Source organism: Hevea brasiliensis, chromosome 7 (genome assembly GCF_030052815.1).
Source record: "Hevea brasiliensis isolate MT/VB/25A 57/8 chromosome 7, ASM3005281v1, whole genome shotgun sequence".
Lineage (NCBI taxonomy): Eukaryota > Viridiplantae > Streptophyta > Magnoliopsida > Malpighiales > Euphorbiaceae > Hevea > Hevea brasiliensis.
The window spans coordinates 98,321,631-98,325,642 of NC_079499.1; the positions used below are offsets into that span (position 1 = coordinate 98,321,631).

The following is a 4,012-nucleotide window of genomic DNA, read 5'->3' on the forward strand; positions in this document are numbered from 1 at the left end:
TTCAATTCTCAAGCGTCAGATCATGTCCTTTAAAATCCAAACCTTCCATCTCCCCCAAAGAGAATCCTGACCCTCCATTGGAAGCACCCGTTCCCTATAAATACCTGCATGAAAACTGTAGAAAGAAGAGATGAAAATGGGTGGTGATTATAGTGGAAAGGCTCTGAAAATTGATTCAGTATTGCGACTCTGCTATTTTTAAGCTTTCAAAAATAGAAAAAAAACTTCAGAAACCAGTTTTCTAAAGTATTTTCTTTGAAGGGGTATTGAATACTGAAACTCTTTATTTTCAGTTTGTTCACTACTCTACGATAACCTCTCTTAGTTTCAGTTCTGTCTTCATTATCTTTATTTCCACTTTCATTTTCCAAGCTCAACCTCATTCACACCCAGTTGTTGTCATTTCGGTTTGACTGCATTTTAACTTGGTATTCTCCATTTCAAGGCGAACATTAGTCCCCAGGCTATTAGCGCACAGCTCTACTATATTTTGCGACTCCTTAGTTAGTTCAATAGATTCAACTCCCTATAGGTGAGCGCCTGAACTGTTGCTTTATCAAGGTTCATTATTTTCTTTTGTTTTCATGCTCGTAATTTTTTTTTTCATCAAGTTTATGTCGTGTTAAAAAGTTCCACGAGGGTAGTTATTCTATTGAGTTTATCTTTTTGTTCATCAGTTCACATTATTTATTTTTAGCCTTTTATTAACTTCAAATATAGGTGTTTTGGTCACGAGTAATGTATAAGTAGTTTGATAAAATGTTGGTAGCTGTGTCTTAACACAAGAGCTTCTTTAAAATAATAAAAGTTCGGATAATAAATCAGAGAAAATTATGAAGTCGAACCACTAGACTAGCTCAGAAGATGACTAGGTACGGTGAGGGTCGGAGTAAAACCGAATCTCAGACTAGCAAAACGAAAGAGATCGAATTGTGCCTGTCGAAAGGTACGTGTAAGGCGATCACATAGGAGATCACTAGAAATTCAGTCTGGTATCCCCTACCTAGTTATAAGGTACCAATGAGTTAAAAGAAGCCTTATTCGGGTTCTCAGCATCTTCGGATGCCAGAACCCCTAATCTAAGGACCTTGCGATATACGATCGTACTTAAATCCCAAGAGGTCGGGGGAGAGTTCTTACCCAATCCTCATCCAAAAAAAAAAAAACAAAACAGGAGATCGGAGGAGAGTTCTTGTCCGCGATCCTTTATTAAAACTCTAAAATTGCATATTAAAAGAGATCGGAGGAGAGTTCTTATCCGATTCTTAATCAAAATTATAAACATTAAAAGAGATAGGAGGAGAGTTCTTATCCGATTCTCAATCAAAATTATAAACATTAAAAGAGATCGGAGGAGAGCTCTTATCCGATCTCAATCAAAATTATAAATATTAAAAAAGGTCGGAGGAGAGTTCTTATCCGATTCCCAATCATAATTATAAATCTTAAAAGAGATCGGAGGAGAGTTCTTATCCGGTCTTCATTCAAAAATTCTAATAATTATTTAAAGAGATCGGAGGAGAGTTCTTATCCGATTTTCAACCAAAATTTTAATAAATGTGGAGATCGGAGGAGAGTTCTTATCCGAGATCTCTTACCCAAACTTTAAACAGTTCACCCCCAGAGATCGGGGGAGGTTTATACCCGGACTCTCTTGAATTCAAACAACACAATAAGCAAAGTAATCCCTTAAACCAAAAAATGCTGCACAATACCAACTCAATAAGGGTCGTCTCCTGTACTTATATATTTTGGATAACCCTAAACAGTGAAAAATTAAATATCCCCTCTTACCAATGGGATTAACATCTTTATCCTAACTCCCCTAACTATTGATTTCAATTTATAAAGAGCATAATGTTAAATCTGCTTGCCCTCAAAGAGGGACGAGTCAGGGTGCCTAACATCTTCCCCGCCCGTATACGGACCCCGAACCTAGAATCTCTGTTTTCGAAGTGGTTTCATTTTAATTTATTTTCACGAATGGTTTTCTTTAATTTCCCTCAAAATTAAAGTGACGACTCCTCACTATTTCCCACTTCGGTGAGTGTCCGTCCAGACAACCGCAAAATACCTTGCGACTGTGACAGTTACATGAATCCAGTTGGTCGAATCACATACGCTGAGAAGGTGCCTATCTGGGACCCTAAAACCAGAAGACTCACTGATTTCACTAACCATTTCTCATTTTTTGTTGATGTCGAAGGTCGAACTTCTTTTGCATCTGGATTTGCTTTCTTCCTTTCTCCTGTTGGATTCCACATACCACTCAATTCAGCCGGTGGATTTTTAGGCCTATATAACGTCACAACATTGTACTCCCCTCAAAACCAAATTGTTCACATTGAATTTGACTCCTTCCCAAATCCTGAATGGGATCCTCTAGTTCAGCATGTGGGGATTAATAACAATTCAGTTCTTTCGGCTACATACACCTATTGGGATACTAGTTTGCACTCTGGAGATACTGCTGATGTGTTCACTTATAATGCTACAACCAGAAATTTGAACGCGTCTTGGAAATATCAAACAACTCATGCTTCCAATGAGAAAACCAGCCTTTCCTATAATATTGATCTGAGGGAGATTCTGCCTGAGTGGGGACAGATTGGTTTTACAGCTGCTACAAGTTATCTGATGGAACGACATGTTCTTCAGTCCTGGGAGTTTAGTTCGAGTTTAGAGATGAAGGAAACAAACGGGGGAAGTTCTAAGAAGGTAGGACTGATAGTTGGTCTACCAGTTCCAATATTTGTTCTGATAGCTTCGGTGGTTCTTGCATTTGGAATTTTTTGGAGAAGGAAGCACAATAGAAGAGAAATGCCAGGGACAGTGAACTTAACATCAATTATTGAAGAACTTGGAAGAGGATCAATTCCAAGAAGATTTTCTTATAGTGACCTTGTTGCAGCTACCAACAAATTTTCAAATGAGAGGAAGCTGGGAGAGGGAGGGTTTGGTGCTGTTTACAAGGGGTACCTTGCTGATTTAGATATCGCAGTTGCTGTGAAGAAAATTTCAAGGGGTTCTAAACAGGGGAAAAAGGAGTACATATCCGAGGTGAAGGTCATTAGCCGGCTGAGACATCGGAATGTGGTTCAACTTATAGGTTGGTGCCATGAAGGAGGTGAGTTCCTGCTGGTCTACGAGTTTATGCCACATGGTAGTCTTGATTCTCACCTTCTTTGGGAAGAAGACTCCGCTCATTTGGACTGTCAGATACCGAATAGATCTTGGATTGGCCTCGGCTATGCTGTACCTTCAAGAAGAGTGGGAACAATGCGTGGCACACCGCGATGTCAAATCAAGCAATATAATGCTAGACTCAAGTTTTAATGTGAAGCTTGGGGATTTTGGGTTAGCTCGACTAATGGACCATGAGGTAAGTCAACAAACAGCAGGGCTGGCTGGAACCTAGGCTACATGGCTCCAGAATATATAAGCACAGGCAGGGCACGTAAAGAGTCTGATATTTATAGCTTTGGCGTAGTTGCATTAGAGATTGCTACTGGAAAGAAGGCAGCTGGTCCTTTGGATGAAAATTCAGGAAAGAAATTGGTAGAGTGGATTTGGGATCTTTATGGAAGCGGCAAACTGAGCATAGCTGTTGATGAAAGACTTCATCAGGATTTTGACAAAAAAGAAGCAGAGTGTTTAATGATGGTTGGACTATGGTGTGCCCATCCTGATTATAATTTGAGGCCCACAATAAGGTAAGCAATTCATGTTCTTAATTTCGAAGCTGAATTGCCAAATCTTCCTACAAAAATGCCAGTTCCTTTGTATCATGTGCCCATACCATCAGTTAGCTCTGGTGAACCCTTAATATTATATTCAAGCATCGAGGCAGCTCGTTAGTTCCTACTGAACACACACATGAGCACACACCTGGAAAAATCAAAGAAGCTGTGTGAGAAATCACTTTCTTTGCAGGAAGGCCTGCATTGAAATCAATGAACTTAAATTGAAATACTTTATTGTAATAATTGACTATATGTTGATTAATAGAGTA

At 39.2% G+C, this 4,012-nt stretch overlaps 1 pseudogene; it reads left to right on the top strand.

Moving 5' to 3' along the window:
- Positions 1-2,089: 2,089 nt before the first annotated feature.
- LOC110634825 (L-type lectin-domain containing receptor kinase IX.1-like) lies at positions 2,090-4,012 on the top strand (annotated as a pseudogene).